The sequence below is a fragment of the Rattus norvegicus genome, chromosome 6 (genome assembly GCF_036323735.1).
Source record: "Rattus norvegicus strain BN/NHsdMcwi chromosome 6, GRCr8, whole genome shotgun sequence".
NCBI lineage: Eukaryota > Metazoa > Chordata > Mammalia > Rodentia > Muridae > Rattus > Rattus norvegicus.
Window position 1 is genome coordinate 15477289 of NC_086024.1, and position 18076 is coordinate 15495364.

General features: G+C 44.7%; 1 protein-coding gene across 2 annotated transcripts in view; it reads left to right on the forward strand.

Moving 5' to 3' along the window:
• Positions 1 to 310: 310 nt before the first annotated feature.
• The window catches only part of LOC134479312 (cilia- and flagella-associated protein 251-like), a 39288-nt gene continuing 21522 nt past the window's right edge, over positions 311 to 18076 (forward strand). The window contains exon 1 of one of the 2 annotated variants that reach the window (XM_063262735.1): positions 311 to 637. The gene's annotated coding sequence lies outside the window, so the exon portion shown is untranslated. The remainder of the gene's footprint in view (positions 638 to 18076) is intronic. The other variant, XM_063262734.1, reaches the window with a different exon arrangement.

Consider the following 18076-nt stretch of genomic DNA (forward strand, 5'->3'; position numbering starts at 1 on the left):
CACAATGACTCTGAGCCTGAAGTGTAGGCATGTGGCTAAATGCCTACATGCTAAATGCTAAATGCTAACTCCTGAATGTAGGGAGTGTTAGGTGTGAACAGGACTCTCATGACAATAGGTCAAGGTGATTATAGCTCAAGGAATGATGTAGAAGCCATGTGAAATGGTGCCCTGGGGTCACCTGGAAAGGAATCATGGGTAAAAGAACCTCAAAAGGCAGATAGCCAGTAAAGTGTTGTCTGCATGACATCTACTGAGAGCAGGTGAATGAGAAAGGCAGCCTGTGAGAGAACATCTTAGAGAAAGGCCTTCATACCCAGAACATACTCATGCCAGATGAGCCAGAAGCAGGCACACAAGCCTGTGTCCCTTTCTCTCTGGCCCTTTTTGACTAAAGTACTTCATGAAGCAGTCAGGATCAGAGGTCGGGGGAACAGAGAGGAGAGGAGGAGCCAACGAGATAACACCTCCAATCCCGTGGCTCCTAGACCAAAGCTGGCCTGAACTGGAGCTCTGACCAAGTTTGGAATTTAGAAACTGCCTGAACAAAACCACAGCTCTAGGATTGGAAGGGACCAGACTCTTCCTCAGCTGTATCTATTCTCACGTGTGATCCATCTCTTAGTCGTCAAGTATGGTGAGTATGGTGTTTCATGTTTTTATCTCTAAAATCTGTTTGATTTTTCATATCTTGGGGTGTGTGTGTGTGTGTGTGTGTGTGTGTGTGTGTGTGTGTGTACGTACATGTGTGTGTGTGTGTGTGTAGATGTGTATGAACAGGTAAACATACAGGCATATGAAGGTCCGAGGTCAACCTCAGGTACTTCTCTTTCTACTTTATTTTTTTTTGGAAACAGGGTCTCCCACTGATCCTGGAACTCAGCCTATTTGGCTAGACTGATTGGCCAGCAAGCCCCTCCAGATCCCCCTACCTCTACCCCCCAAAGCACTTCCCCACCACAACTGGCTTTTTACATGGGTGCTAGGAGTCCAAACTCAAGACTCCATGCTTGTAGAACAGGCAGTATCCAGTGAGCTGCCTCCCAAGTCCTCTTCATCCCGTTAGGATGCAGCTTTACAGCCTTTTGGGGTTTTGCTCATATTTTAAAGCATTTATTTATTATTTATTTATTTATTTATTTATTTATTTATTTATTTCAGTATGTTAAACACAGCAAGTTTTTTCTTTCTCCTTCCTCCCATCCCTCATAGTGGTGGGTTTAGAAAAGTAGATTTCAACACAGGACAGGCAAGCTTTCCGCCACTGAGCTACTGCAGGGGCCCTAAACTCAGATGACTCTAACTGCAACGTCTGTGATCTTCGTGGATCTGATCGCACTGTTTTAATTTTGCTGGACTTTGCCCTGGGTGCTTCATTTCTTTGTGTTGTTAGGTTTTTTGTTTACTCTCTGTCTGACAGACAGACAGATGACAGACAAATGGAGACAGAGCTGAATGGCTAACCTTGGTATTTGATCCATGTCATTTCCCTGAGGTCCAGGCTGAAGCTGTGGTCACCTTGCCTATTGCCTAAGGCAGTTACTAATCTGGGAGGAGGACTTCAAGTTCTCTGATCAGCTGAGGTTCAGACCTACAGGAAGCATGCTTTTCAGCTGAATGTGAGTCAAGAGACACCACTTGTGTAACAAACCTTCCAAGAGGTTTTCTTTTTGTCTGTTGGTTTGTTTGCTTGTTTGTTTGTTTGTTTGAGTTTTATTCTCCTTCTGGGTCAAGCTCAAGACAGGCAAGTTTTCGTTGCTGTTGTTTTGTTTGTTTTTCCACCGATTTCTGGGTGATGAGTTTATTTCCCTGTGGGGACTTCAGCAATCTCACTTCTGTGGGAGCCTCTGGTGGTTTGTATGTGTGTGGGCTGGCCCTGGGCATTATTTCACCTCCCTTACCTTCTGCCCTGAGGTTTTGACCATCCTCAGCCCCAGGCTGCCCCTATGACCCTTTCTCCCTTATGATTCTCTTTCTCTTCAGTTGAGCTCTTGTTGGTCTCTATGACACTTGCCAATCAACATGACAGTCAGAGATGTTTTTGCCATGACTCCCCAGTAGAAGTTTGCCAATGCTCCTACAGCCCTTTGGCTGCTCCTCAGAATTGTGTCCCTTTTCTTCCAGGCACATATGCCTCAGAACTCTGGACTCCTTCAGAGTAATGGAACTCAGTGAATTTTTGGTCATCTCAAAGGACCTGAATAGAATGTCTTTTTTTTTTTTTTTCCAGACAGGGTTTAACCACAGGACTCTAGCTGGCCTTGAACTCGACCTGTAGACCATGCTTAGATTAAAGATACCACCACATCCTGCACTGTTGTAAGACCCCATAGTGGCCTTACCTCAGGAGCGCAACCCACAGAGCACAGATTGACAAAGTGACCACTGCAATAGCATGAGGGTATAAGGTTTTTAATCCACATATGTGGGGTTGCTCATCCACACAGGGAGAGGCAACCCCGAACCCAAAAAGCACACAACTTTTATTCATTACGGAGGGCAGACTTCAGCAACAGGGTTAGCTGGCCTGTTCTCATTGGTGGTACACAGGACAAAGGATCTGGTCAGGTATTGGCTGGCCTGCTCAAGGGGCTGTTCTTGGCTCAGTTGATCCAGCCCTATGCCTGGCCTTGGAGAATCACTGGGAAAGGGCTAAGTTGGCACGTCTCTTAGAGTGGTGGTGGTGGGGGGGGTGTGAACTGGGTGGTTGGGCAGGGTCAGGATGACATCTTGCAGTTGTTCTCAGAATTTACCACAGGGAGGGGTAGGGGGTCTTTCTGAGAACAGTTGTTTTTGTTTTGTCTTAATCAGCTTAGTCAGAATTGCCTCAATATCTTGATCACCAAAACTTTATCATCTCACTGGGCATCCTGGTATCAGATGTATCTCTCAGAAAGGTCACAAGTTTGTCATAAGCATCCTGACCACCAGATGTGTTTTCAAAACCTTGTTTTTATAACTTTGCTTCTCACACCTATGAAACTTTATTTCTTCAGCAACACACACAAACACACACACACACACACACACACACACTTTTATGTGTGCATGCCTGAGTGATTATGTGAATGCCACATGCATGCAAGAAGAGAACCTTGGTGGTCAGAAAAAGGCGTTGGATCCTTTGGTACTGGTGGTACAGGCAGTCTGTGCAGCCATATGGGTGCTGGGAACCAAATTTATGTCCTTTTCAGGCTCGAGCAGTAAGTGCTCTTAACCACTGAGGTCACTTTCCAGCATCCATAATGTTTGATTTTTTACGTGAGCAGGGTCATTTAATCAAATCCAGTAAGGACGAATTCAGTTACCTTTGTCCTTGCCTGGCCCTAAGCTCACAGTCATCAAAAGACTGATCTCAGTACTCTCTGTCAGTGCTAAAGACAGAGCCCAAGGTCTCACTCACTCTAGACAAGGCTCTACCCCAAGGTCTCACTCACTCTAGACAAGGCTCTACCACTTAGCTGTCTCCGAGACCCAAGACGACATCTGAACGAAGTGATCCAGCAGAACGGATTGTGGGGCCACAGTAAGGTGACACACCCGTCAACATACAATCAAAAATCAGTGCAAGTTTGCAGCAGAGAAGCCTGAGACGACGTCTCAGTGGAGCGGAGGCAGGAGCTGTGAAAGACTGGAAACTCACAGCACATTCCTCCGGCCCTCCCCGTGGAGTGGGGGGAGGCTTTCTCAACCTTCGCCCAACTCTGAGAGAGTCATGAGAGTCACAGGCTGTTCCCAGGGACTACTGCACTTTGTGAGTCCGTGTATCCTAGACCGTTTTACAGCTCTATAGGTGTGATTTTTAGGAAACGGAATATGAGCTGAGCTGATAGCACTTTCAGTCCGGATCGGAAGAACCTCCTGCAGGACTTGCAGTGTCTGCCCAGGGCGTTCACAAAGTCGTTTGTTTAGGGCACGGCATCAGGTGACCCTGGCAGGCCCCTAACTCCTCATCCTCTTACCTTTGACTCTGGGGTGCTGGGGTTCCAGGCTGTGACCCCTGCTGTGACCAGGCTTATGGGTTTGTTTCTTTGTTTTGATGGGAAAGGTTGTTCTTGACTTGCATTTTGACTGGAATCAAACATATGTCCTCTGAAAGAGGATTTGGGGCTCTTACCCCTGGACCAGCTTCTAGTGCTCTGCTTTGGTTTTGGAGCTGGAGGTCTCATTGCATAGCCCTGGGTGGCCGTGAGCTTGTCAAGACCTGTTGCTGCTTACTGAGTACTAGGGAACACAGACATGCCTACCCCACAATGCTTTCTCGTAACCTTAAACTAACCAGAGAGAAACAAACTGATTTGAGATTGTGGGTCATTCTACAACAATTCTGCTTATAATATTAATTATATTATATATAATAAAACATTAATTATATTTTATAATATATTAATTAGAAATATGTGTGCATATGAAAATACGAGGCCATTATGTTGTGTACAGTAGCCATATTTCAGTCTTTTTAGAGCCCAAGGTCTTGCTCACACTAAACAAGGCCATAGCATAAAAAACATAGCCAAGCAGTAGTGGCACACACCTTTAATCCCAGCGTTCAGGAGGCAGAGGCAGGCAGATCTCTAAATCCAAGGCAAGCCTGGTCTACAGAGAGAGTTCCAGGACAGCTAGGGCTATACAGAGGAATGTGTCTCAGGCTAAACAAAAAACAGGGAAAAAAATTAGTGTGACAAAAAAGCAGAAAGCGGGGTTTGGGGATTTAGCTCAGTGGTAGAGCGCTTGCCTAGCAAGCGCAAGGCCCTGGGTTCGGTCCCCAGCTCTGAAAAAAAAAAAAGAAAAAAAAAGCAGAAAGGGTAAAACAAATGACATTTATAAATTAAGTAAGTCTAGATAGACATGAATGTCAATTACATTCTAAGTTAGAGGGGAAAAATAGTTTCAAAGGTCATCCAAGGAACAACTTTTGGTTGTGAGCCTAGCCTTTAACGGCTGAGCCACCTCTCCAGCCCTGCGAGGAACAACTTTTAAAGTTCGAATATGTATTAGAGAATTCTAACAGTCATTCTAATCTTAAGTTTCCTGTGGGGAGTCCATTCTGAAGTTTAATAATACAAAATGTCCTTGGTCTTAGGAGATGCCTATTAATGTTGAAGGATAAAGTTTCCTGATGCACAGAACTTGATATTTCAGTGCCTTAGTTAATCAGATAGAAGCAGAAAGAAAGGGAAAACACACTTACAGAAGTGAGGACAGGAAACTGGGTAAAAGGTGCACCTTAATGTTTTAATTTTCCAGGTTTTTTACATTTGATTCCCACCCACAAACCCCACTTTAAGGTTTCATGTAGCCCAGGCTGGCCCCAGAACTTATTATATAAGCAAGGATGCCCTTGATCTCCTACCTCTGCCTCCCAAGAACAGGAACTATAGACGTGCCACACTGTGCCCACTTAAGTTGGGTAATTTTCAAAGTAAACATATTAGAAGTTGGGATAGGAGAGCTCAGTGGTAGAGCTCTTACTAGGCACGAGAAGGTCCTGAGTTCAACTATATATATATATATATATATATATATATATATATATATATATAATCTCCTCAGAAAACCTTTTTAAATCTGTAATAGTTCTGAAGTGTGCCTAGGAACTCAGATCAAGTGTAGAGGCAATGAATTGCGTCTTCAGAGATGACTCAGGATTCCGAGCACGTGTTGCCCTTGAGATTGGAGTTCAGTTCCCAGTACTGCTATGGTAGCTCCAGTTCCAGGGCATCTGACACCTTCTGCTGGCCTCCCTGGGCACCGGCACACGCATGGTACACATATGCAGATACGGTCAAAATACCTATACTTAAAAAAAAGAAATAAAAAAAAATAAAAAATCATACTGCAGTAGGTGTATTAAATGTTTTTGTTAGGATCTCTGGCAAAATTCAGGTAGTTTTTCCGTAGCTGTTGTATAATTATTCTAGGGGAGTATTTTTACCCTTGAGCTCACCCCAAGCCTAAACTAAAAAATAAACAAATAAAAATGTATTTTAATGGGAGAAGGTCTCACGGCTCCTAGCTAGTGCTGAAACAAGGATGCAAACTCCCAGGCTCACGGGTGCGCGCACCCCTTTCTTCTGCTGAGAGAAAAACAGCCGCAGGCTCGCTGTGCTCTGGAATCCAATAACCTGCTTCCTGATTTCACAGAGGCCGACCTTGGCAATAATTTCTAAATAATTCCAAGGTGCTGGAGGTTGTCTGGGGAAGAAAGGAAGAGAATGTTCCAGAAATGCTGTTATCTGGAGTCAAGTCTGAGAATGTGTTTGGGACTTACAGGATTTAAGGATTTGATGAGGCAGAGATTTACCAACGAAAACAAAAGTCTCTTTGCAAAGGAGCTATTGAGAGTTTGAGCAGTTAGGAGAGATTTGAGTGCTCTAGTTAATAGGACGGAGCTGGGGGAGGAGGAATTGATGTCTAAAATGTGACAATACTCTGAAAAAAAAAATTGTACGATTTTACCAAAGTCACTCACTGTCTTACAGAAGCAGGCCTTCAACTCCTCTCTCAGCCTCTGAATATTTTCACAGCCCTCACCTGCTCTGCCTCTTCAGCAGCCTCATGCCTGCCCCTGTCCTCAGCCATTCGCTCTCTTCCCCCTCTCCCTTCCCCCTTCCTCCCCCTCCCCTGTACTCTCCCCTCTCTCCCTTCTGCAGTCCCTGCAAGCATATTTTATTTTTTACATGTAATTTTTTTTTTTTTTTTTTTTTTTTTTTTTGGAGCTGAGGACCGAACCCAGGGCCTTGCGTTTGCTAGGCAAGCGCTCTACCACTGAGCTAAATCCCCAACCCCTTGGCTTTGCTTAAGCGCTCTACCACTGAGCTAAATCCCCAACCCCTTGGCTTTGCTTTTTTTTTTTCTTTTCGGTTCTTTTTTTTGGAGCTGGGGACCGAACCCAGGGCCTTGCGCTTCCTAGGCAAGCGCTCTACCACTGAGCTAAATCCCCAACCTCCTTTTTTTTTTTTTTTAAAGATTTATTCATTTATTATATATAAGTACACTGTAACTGTCTTCAGACACCAGAAGACGGCATCGGATCTCTTTACAGATGGTTGCAAGCCACCATGTGGTTGCTGGGAATTGACCTCAGGACCTTTGGAAGAGTAGTCAGTGCTCTTAACCGCTGAGCCATCTCTCCAGCCTACATGTAATTTTTTTCAGTGCAGAATCTTGTAGCCCAGAAACTCACAATCTTTCCCTCTTACACTCTTGAGTGCTCACATTTAGAACCGAAAACACAATGCACCCACGCACGCACCCACGCACGCACCCACGCACGCACCCACGCACGCACCCACGCACGCACCCACGCACGCACCCACGCACGCACCCACGCACGCACCCACGCACGCACCCACGCACGCACACCGAAATGGGTTCATTTTTTCTTACTTCTGGAGCGGTATAAGGTATCCGGTTCACACCTCAGAATCAGAAGGACATCACCACGCCCTCTGACTTCTCTGTTCCTCATCCTGAGGCCTCGGAATGGCTCCATTTTAAGCCACGTGCTCCCCTGCCTATGTGGTTCCTTTCTCACGTGTTCTACTTCCCAGTGCTGCTTTGCCTCCTCCTGCTCTGCTCCAGTTCTCGAACCCTGGCTGCTCGCTCAGGCTACACTGACGTTTCAAATGGGATAATTCTTTGTGACAGGGACTGTCTTGTACATTGTATATTTTCCTAGGGTCTTTGTCCTCTACCCATTATTTAATTGTAGGCTAATCTTTTTATCTTTTTTTTTCTCTTGTGGCTAAATACCATAGAGAAGGAATGGAAGGGAGGGAGGGTTTATTTACTATCCTCAGACTTTAAGAGATGACATTTCTCTATGATGGAGAAAGCATAGAGTTCTGCCTGATGTTCGGAGTATATGTCTGAAATACATCGGGTTTGGGCAGGCCAGGAATCGGAGTGACTGGAGCTAGAAGCAGGGTTAGGTGAATCTCCTCAGGGCCCACCCTCTAGTGACCCACTTCTTCAGGCTAGTCCCTGCACCTCAGAGCAGCAACACCAAGTGGGGACTGGGTGTTCAAAGGCAGGAGCCCGTGGACCACAGTGATAACCAAACCACAGCAGGTGCTCTCAGTGTCAAAGGCAGGGTGTCCAGAAGTTACCAATTGTTACCAGAGGGTAAATGTATCCACGCTGGAGAGCTTCTGGTGGTTCCTCCACCCTGGCTGTTCACTCTCTTCAGTACTAGAGAACCCAAGCATGCCACGGAAGTGTAGAATTGAACCACTACCAGCCCCTCAGTTTTTTGATTAGAAAGAGTTTTCATATACACCATGGCTCAATGCTCCAAGAAGGTCAGAATCATCATAAACACAAGCCCACTACAGAACCTCTCTCCAGAAAACGGTGAAGAAAATGATTCAGTCAGCTCACCAAGTATGCTTGCTCCTCCCGGGGGAAACCAAGCTAAAGAGACTGTTGCCACTGACACTGACTAGGCCAGCCAGGTCTACATAGAGAAACCCTGTCTCAAAAAAACCCCAATGAGATTGTTGGGGAACTAGAATGAAGAAACACAGATGTCTAATAAACCACTGTGCTGGACCCACCTACAGTATTCCCTGTGTGGGGGCCTCTTTTGTCTTCCCGGGTTCTCCCAGCCCCACATGCCCTTTTCCACTGTATGTGACTCCTTTCCAGTCCTTAAGCTTGCCAGGGTCACTCTCAGGTGTCCTGCTTGCCCTCTCCTCAGCCTACAAACCTCTCAAATGAGGTTTGTTTCCTTGTTTTCTCATCATCAAACACCACTTTTTCATCAAAGCCTTCCCCAACAACCCTACTAAAATAGCACCTCCCTGCAGCTCTGTTCCTCCCTCTACTGACTGAGTTTTTTCATTACTGTGTTATCCTCTTCTGCCCTGCATGAGAGTGTAATCTCTCTCAGGCTCTCATCTGTGTTAGTCAGTATGGCCCCATTAGCACAGCATCTACAAGAAGCTTCCTGGTGCTCTGGGTCACAGCTAAGATGGCTTGCTCATGGGACCATCAGCTTTCTGGTCCCAGGTTCCCAAGTTATCAACGAGGTTGTTTGGCTCTGGAGTTGGAAGCTTGGAAATAGGCTCTTAACTTCCCAGCTTCATCTCTGAGTTTATTTCCAACAGATATCTGTTAAATCAGTAAGTAAATGGCTTTTTTGGAGCCCTTTAGACTTCTCTTAGCTTCATTCCATCGTAGTATTCTTTGATAGTTAAGATTTATATTTGCCTTGAGGCTGAAAGTGTAGCTCAGTAGTTGAGCTCTTACCTAGCATGCACAGGGCCCTGGATTGGGTCCCCAGCTAAAACTCAGAGGGGCAGAAATGCAGAGAGTTATAAGGAGTATATCAGATAGGCTAAGAGATGAAGCTGAGGAGGCCAGAGCCAGGTTGTACAGTCACGGAGAGAGCAGCTCCAACACTGCAGTAACTATGGTATAAATGATATCATTTATGGTATAAATGACTGGGAGTGGATAGAGAAGCCAGCTACATTGGCACAAACACTTACTGCTAGAATTCTGGAAGCAGAAGTATCATGAGCTAAAGGCCAGCCTCGGCTACAAAGAGAGTCCTAAGGAGGCTTTGGAGACTTTAGTGTCTCCAAAAAGAAAAAAAAAAAGGAGGAAGAAAAGGAAGAGAGACAGAAAAAGTGGGTGGGGGAGGAGGAAGAAGAGCAGGAGGGTCAATGAAAGGGTGTGAACAGACGACTAGCACAATAAATACGAATGCTCACAGAACACGTGAAAGGATTCTGAGTCATGGGGAGAGATAAATGCAGATTTAAAAACAGCACCCCGTTGGCAGTGATTACAATGAGAGATACTGAGTATTGGTGACGTTATACGGAAGCTGGCGTCTGTCAGCAGCTGTGGGTGTGTGAATTAGGCAGCCATTCTCAAGTGCTCCGTAGACACTAGGACAGGAGGATGATCCTCCAAGCTCAAGCGGGAATTCATTTCTAGATACTAAATAAGCATAAAAAGTGAGAAGTCATATTGTCTGACATGATGTGTCTTCTTAGCTCTGATGAGGCAAATGGATAAGCATATATAGAATGTGGACCTGACGAGAGAAAACCTAAGTTTATCTGTTCAGAAGGATATAGATTAAAGTTAACCTCTAGTGCTGGGTTAACAATAAGATCCCTCTAACTACTTTAGTAACAGGGTAGAAAGGAAGAAAAGCAAAAATAATAATGTCTATGTTGGTTTGAATAAGAATGGCCTCATAGGCTCATATATATTGAATGCCTTGTCATCAGGGAGTGGCACCATTTGAGAAGGATTAGGAGGCGTGGCCTTATTAGAGTGGGAGTGGCCTTGTTGGAGGAAGTGTGTCATTGAGGGTGGGCTTTGAAGTTTCAAAAGCCTAAGCCAGGTCCAGAGTCTCTCTCTTCCTGCTGCTATAGATCCAGATCTCAGCTGCTATTGATCTCAGCTCCTTCTCCAGCACCATGTCTGCCTGTATGCCACCATGCTTCCTGCCATGATGATAATGGTCTAAACCTCTGAAACTGTAAGCTAGCCCCAATTAAATGTTTTTCTTTGTAAGAGTTGCTGGTAGCCATGGTGTCTCTTCACAGTGATAGAACACTGACTGACGAAGACACCACCACACACATTCTCTGTTATTACTGGAACTGGAGAGGATAAATGGTTTTGTTGAAAAGTGCTTAGCATCACTGTGCCACCTTTGGAAAAGGATAGCCTACAGTAGTATTGGGAAAACACAATGAAAAACAAAATCTTCCAACCCAGGAAAATATTTCTCTGAAGAAGAGAAAGAAAATTGTTCTACCACTGACTAAGCATTAAATCAGAATGGGAGACAAACTGACAGCTCGCTTGAAAAGCTTGTAAAGACAGAAAGAAATCCAATGCTTTTTATGGCTAAGCAGATACAACCCAAGACCAACGTTGTAGGTTCCACGGTTCAGAGTCAGATGGCAAAGCAGGCAGGCCCAAGCGTCCCTCAGGAGCTGGTGGGTGGGACAGAGAGTCAGCATCCATGGTGATTACGTTTTAGAGAGACCTCTGGGTCCTCGGAAATCATTCCTGAGTGTGGGCACTGGTCAGAGGTTTGGTTAGCCATTAAGAAGATTCATGGCCTTCTGAAAAGCCCAGAGAAATAAATCACGCAGGAAGAGAGAAAAGTGAGTCTTTCTCCTTCTTTTCAATAGCTGGACCATTTGTTTACACTGGATCTAGTCTTACAGTCACTCAGCAGCCTCAAACTTATGTCATCCATTTACAATTTCATGTATTTGTTTTAATATCCTGGGTGTAGCTCTCTGATAGAATGCTTTTAAGGATGTGCGCACAGCTCTGGGTTTTATTATCTCTCCATGTGCTTATGGTTATGTAGTGCACAGATAGACTTAACTATATGGGTTTTCCCTGACTGTGGTGTTGCCCACAATTAGTTTCAGCACTCAGGAAGCAGAAGCAGGTAGACCTCAGTGAGTTCTAAACCAGCCATGTCTACCTAGAGTTCCAGACTAGTCAGGACTACATAGCAAAACTACATGTTTCATAAAATGAAGCAAATAACCCCCCCAAACCCAAGATATATTATTTTTATGTTTAACGTTGCAGCTATGGGATTTGTTATGTGGTCACATACCTGTGCATGGGCGTATGTATGTCCATACGCGCGTGTGTGCGTGCGTGCATGCGTGCGTGCATGCGTGCGTGCGTGCGTGCGTGCGTGCGTGTGTGTGTGTGTGTGTGTGTGTGTGTGTGTGTGTGCAACTTTCAGGAGTCAGTGTTTCACTTCCACTGTGTGGATCCCAGCTGGAACCAAACACAAGCTTGACAGCAAGAGCCTTAGCGCACTGAGTCATCTTGCCAGCCCTGATCCTATGGTTTTAAATCCTATCCCAAGGATTTGTGTCAGATGCTTATTCTTAGCACAGTAATGTCGAGTGGAGGAACCTTTATTTTGTTTATTGGTTGATTTCCTGGTTTTATTCTGAGACAGGGTCTCACTAAGTAGCCCTGGCTGACTTTGGACTCCCTGTCTTCCTCCCTTTGTCCTCTTGAATGCTGTGTGACGGGTGTGGTCTGGTCTAGAGGTAGATGGATCCTTTAAGAGATTATTAGGTGAGGGTCAAAGCAGAATTCCAATATTGCCCAGCCCACTGCCTCTGTGCAATGTGCTCTTTAAGCTTTTCTTCCTAAAACAGTAAAGAAATTACTAGGTCACAGAAGCACTGTACTAGGTCCTCTTAAAAGCAACACCATGTCCCAGTATTGTTGCCCCGAGCACCAGGCTCTCAACACACAAACCCTGGAAAGACAAATTGAAACCATTCCCAAAAGACTGCGGAGGCCCAGGGCAGAGGCCTGGGGCAGAGCCTTAATGTAGGATAATTTACAGGGTAATTATTGAGGTTGTGATGTGCACTTGTGCACAACCTTCTGAGTTTTTGGGACTCCTGTGTTAACGCAGATCTGAGACAGTGAGGTGGGCTAAGAGACTAGTAGAAACACAAACTCAGTTCATAGAGGCTCGTGCAACAGCAAAACTGTATGCAGGATGTCCTGTGACCATTCTAGGCCTCTCGAAACTGCTCTCTACGTATTCCTTTGCATCATTAAAAACACATCTCCCATCAACGCCTTGCGAAGCTGTGTGCTGCAATCATGCATATGATACCTGGGAAAACCTATATTAAAATAGAAAAGAGGCGCCAACTCCATTCAAGGAAAATCCCGACCCAGTCCCGGAACTTCCCGCTTTCTACCCCACCCCCAGTCCATCACCCACCCTGTACTCATGAATAATTCTCCCCTTATTTTTGCCTGTTCAATGGACTATCCTAAATCTCAGCCAGAAACCACTCTCTTGAGAAGCCCACACCCACCCTAGAATACCCAGTAATAAACCTTCCTCCACATTTCTTACTTTGCCTTTGTCTCATCCCTAAATTATTTCTCCATAGTGACAAGAATTTAGAAGCACAGGTAGCTAGGTCAACCTGGTCTATACGTGAGATTTTCCCAAGAGACACCACTGGCAACACTGGGAACTCATTGTAAGATTATTTTTGTTTTTGTTTTTGTTTTGTTTGTTTGGTTGGTTGGATGGATGGATGGATGGATGGATGGATGGATGGATTGATTGATTGATTGATTGATTGATTGTGACAGGGTCTCTCTATGCCCCCCTGGCTGGCTTGGAACTCATTGTATAGACAGGTTGGCCTGAAACGAACAGCGATATGACTATCCCTGCTGCTAGAGTCTAGGATTAAGGCCTGTGCTGCCAGGCCTAGCTATAAGCCTGGAGTAATTAGAGCTTTCTGACTCTTCGCTGTGACTAATGACTCTTCCCACATGATAGGAAACAGAGAGAAGTTGTGGTAAAACCCTCAATTCTGGAGGAAAAGGAACCAACAGAAACGAAAATTGGTCAGGACCATATCTCACTTGTCCTTAGCTCTTCAGCACTTAACATCCGGAGGCTGCCGGGGTAGTTTTAGACGGGTGCTGGTGTTGTAGAAACAATGTGGCTTCCCAGTGAGAAACCACTGCACACTTTGGGAAGAAAAACAAGCACTTTATTAGAGAGCACCTGGCACACTGTGGCTAACACCCACATAGAGTCAGCCCCTGATGCAAGCCGTTCCTTACACATTCCTTACACGTGCACATCTTAGACTTCTACAGCCACAAACACGGCCCTCCCTAACCCACTTCCAGTTTCCAACCCCAGGTTACAATCTAAGGAGACCGCAAGCAAGCCTGGCCTCTTAGGCAGACAGGAAAGTTATCCAGCAAAGGTACTGGACTTTGCCAGGATGATACTATGAACACTACTGACCCCAACCTCCTAATAGTCATTATCTAGGGCTTCTCGCCTATCTGGTAAAATTATGTTTTTCCTGATAAGCACAGGAGACCTAATGGCAGAGCAGAACTTGAAATTGGTTGTGATTCTAAACCACTGCCCTTGAGCTGCTGTTGTATCAGGGAACCGGCCCTACTGACTGGTTATAAGTCAGTGCTGTCTCTCCTTGTGTGAGCAGAGGCTCATGCCTGGTCCATCCTGGAGAGTAGATATTTACATCCTCATGTCCTACATTTTGCTCACCTCTAACAGGCTTGGCTAGCACATGACTTATCTTTGAGGTATTTTGGAGGCAGTGCTCCCTTAGCTAAATTCCACTTGTGTGGCTTGAGAGCTCCTAAACAAATATATTAACAAGTCCTTTGCAGCATCACCTGCATGCATTGTGCTGAGTTTCTTTTACCTCCGTTGCAGCTTTAACCAGCCTACCAAGAGTCAGGGATTTCTAGAGGTGTTCTGGAGGGGAAATGGGCCTTCCGTGTTAGCCCTTTTTATGTTATGCCATAGTATATCAAATTTATAAAGAAAAGAAATATATTTCACCGAAAGTCCAAGAGCACCTTGCTGATGCCTGGTAAGGGCTCTCGTGATTCGTGTCTCTTCAGTGGAATTCGAAAGAGCAAGAGACAGCAAGACAGTGACCAAGAGAGGACAAAGCCTACTATCACAAGGATAGAAAGGAGTCTCAGGATAGCATTAATCCAGCCTTGAGGGCAGAGACTTTGTTTGTGGTCTCCTCCTCTTTCCTTAACCTTGCTTCTCGACTGCTGCATGGAGTATCGGGTTTCCAACAGAAGGCCTGTGGGGGACACATCTAAACCACAGTGCCTTCTACTCCTCATGAGGGCTTCCAGGAGACTCTATTTAGGTGTGAGACCCTCCCTGGTTGTCCTGGAGCTTGGGGTGACTTTTCTTGGTCATGCCCGAATGTGGATATAGGGGAGAAAAAAACAACCTTTTCTGCATCATTAGGTTCTTTTCTTGTGACATGCAAATTAAAACGATAAAGGACAGATTGTTGGGAGAAAGGGGGCTTCACAGAAAGAAAGGGTCAAAGAAAGAAAGCCACATATGGTAAAACATTTTGGCCCAAAGCAACTCGGGTAGGAAAGGGTTTATTATGTCAGCTTATAATTCTCAGATCATCCTCCATCACTGAGGGAACCCTGGGCAAGAACTCAAGGCAGGAACCTGGAGGCAGGAACTGAGGCAGAGGCCATGGAGGAAGCCTGTTTACTGGCTTGCTCCTCATGACTTGATCAGCCTGCTTTCTTATAGAACCCAGGACCACCTGCCCAATGTTCTACCCACAGTGAGCTGGACCATCCTACATTGATTATTCTTTTTTTTCTTTTTTCTTTTTTTTCGGAGCTGGGGACCGAACCCAGGGCCTTTCGCTTGCTAGGCAAGCGCTCTACCACTGAGCTAAATCCCCAACCCCCTACATTGATTATTAATCAAGAAAATGCCTCACAAGTGTACCCACGGACCAGTCCGAGATGATTTTGCAATTGAGATGCCTTTTTCCCAAGTGACTATGATTTATGTTAAGTTGACCAAAACAAACAAACAAACTAGGAGAGGAAGTAAACCTCCAAAGGACTGATAAAATGGGTGGATTAATATTAATATACCATCTAAAGATGATGTGGTCTGAAAGGTATGTAGGCAAATGGACTGGAGGTAAACTTAGAGGGTGGCTGTGAACCGTGTGGCAGGAGACTCAGGCTGTCACAGTCACTCTCCTCTCCTTGGTGTGAGAGAGGAACGCTTGCTTTTGCAAGTGGAAAGTCACATCCCCGGTCCTTGCTCTAGAAACCAGAGCTCAGTTCTCTCTGTAACCTGATTCCTCTGTTCGCGTCCAATTTAAGCTGACGCCATTGCCCATTTATTAAAAGAAGCAAATCGTTATTTTGAATATGGGCTTAATTATACTTCTTCCAGAATGTGACACGGAATATTCTCAGAGAAAGGAGCTCATATAGGTAGGTCTGAATGCACGTCTATGTATTCTTAGCTAGAGTCTGACCCATAATGGTCTCACCTCTTAGACCATCCTAGATATACTGTGATCTTATTTCTAGTAGCCAAACGAGCTAATCCCGACAAAGCCGCTGGAACGGCCTCTGACGCAGCAGAGGAAGAATTAGGATGTTCTCAGTGGGTGATAACAGCAGGCTACCTGCTGAGTCACTGAGACAATCTATTTTTAATCTGGTGAGCTAACTTCTATTTAGTGTGACCTTATCTGAATGATGTCTCCTGGGAGCTTCTAAAGACCATGCCACTCCCAAAAGTGGGAAAACCACTCGTTTTTTTATTACTCTGACAAAAATAATTATGCCGCTGATTCAGTTAGACACGAAACTTTTATTTTACCAGAGATAAAATAAATATGACCTTACCAAAAGCACACAGGTAACTAAATTGTAATTAATTAATTACTATTAATACTCTGAGTAAAACTAAGTTTTTATTCTTATTTGTATATATTTCTATATAGTAATGACACTAGAGATATTTATGATAAAGTCACATTCTTATTTTACATTCTTTGCCAGTATAGAAAAAAAATTGAATCACCCAAAGGTTATCACATGACCCTACCTCTGATGGTGCTCTGTTCAATGAAGGGAGCTGGGGATGGCTCCGTTGGTAAAGTGCTGGCTTTGCAAATGTGAGAGCCTGAGTTCAGTTCTCAGAACTCACATCAGTAAACAGAAACAAAGCCCAGGGTAGAGGCCCAGGCTCCAATCCCATGCTGGGGAGGTGAGGACAGGTGGAAGCTTCCCTGAGCAGCTCCCCATTTAACTGAGCATCCTGTATTTTCTCTCATTCGGCTGCAACTCTGTCCAGCAAAAACCTACTCAGAAGCAAAGCATGCAGGTTCATATCTATCATCTCAGTACTCAGAGGTTGAGGCAGGAGGATTGTGAGTTTAAGGCCACCCCGGGCTACATAGCAAGTATTTGACTCAAACAAAACAAAACAATTCCTTTTGGTTAAACTACTAGTGTAGACAAGTTTCAATTACATGTAACTGCTGCGAACCTTTGACAAACTTTAAAAAAAATTGTTTGTTTTAAATTAGGATAGATATCCCTTCGAGTCCTGATAGTTACATAAACTATCTGTTTATTTAAGCTACACGATACTGTCTCTTTTAAGAAATGTAACTCAACCACAGCCTGGAATGACCACTCTTGAATTTGTTCTGGAGACAATAACACAAACAGATTTCAAATTTGTGAGTTACCAAACAAAGGAACACACGTTTAAAACAATAACCCTGCCATCAGAAAACTACACACACAACGGGGTTTAGGGTGTAGTTCGGCTGGTAGAGAGCTTGCTTAGCATACCTGCGGCCCTGGGTGTGGTCCCTAACTCTTCGTAAACCCTGAATGGTGGTGCACATCTGTAATCCCAGCACTGGAGACACAGAGGCAAGAACATCAGAATTCAAGTTACCCTCAGCTACATCATGCTTCGGGCCAGCCTGGAAAACAGAAGATCCCGTTCAGGGGAAAGAAAGAAGGGAAGGGGGCTGGAGAGCTGGCTCAGCGGTTAAGAGCACTGACTGCTCTTCCAGAGGTCCTGAGTTCAAATCCCAGCAACCACATGGTGGCTCACAACCATCTGGAATGGGATCCGATGCCCTCTTCTGCTGTGTCTGAAGACAGTGACAGTGTGCTCGTCATATATAAAATAAATCTTTAAAAAAAATTAAAAAAAAAAGAAGGGAAGGGCAGAGGGGGGAAAAGAGGGAGAGAGAAGAAATATAAGCAAATTAGTAAAATTAAGAGGAAATATTTTTCATGGAATAGTTAATGTATTCCTAGAATTATTTGGGATCTTTAACTATACTTATAACAAATGACGCCAGTTTTGTTTTGTTTTTTGAGACTGGGTCTCTCTGTGTAGCCCTGGTTGTCCTGGGACTTGCAATGTAGACCAGGTTGGCCTCGGATTTATGAAGATCCACCTGATCTGCCCCCTGAGTGCTGGGATTAGAGACCTGTGCCACCACGCCCGGCTACATGACTTTAACTTTTGAACACGAACTGAAACTGTACTTTTAAACTATTTTGCTTATCATTAAGCACAGGAAAACTTGAAGCACAAAGGTGTGGAAACAGTTTCTGTTCCCAAGTTAGAGCCTTTTGTAAGGATAGAAAACTCCTAAGAGTCAGATTTCAAAGGTGAAACATAGAAGGTAATACAGAAAGATTAATTATG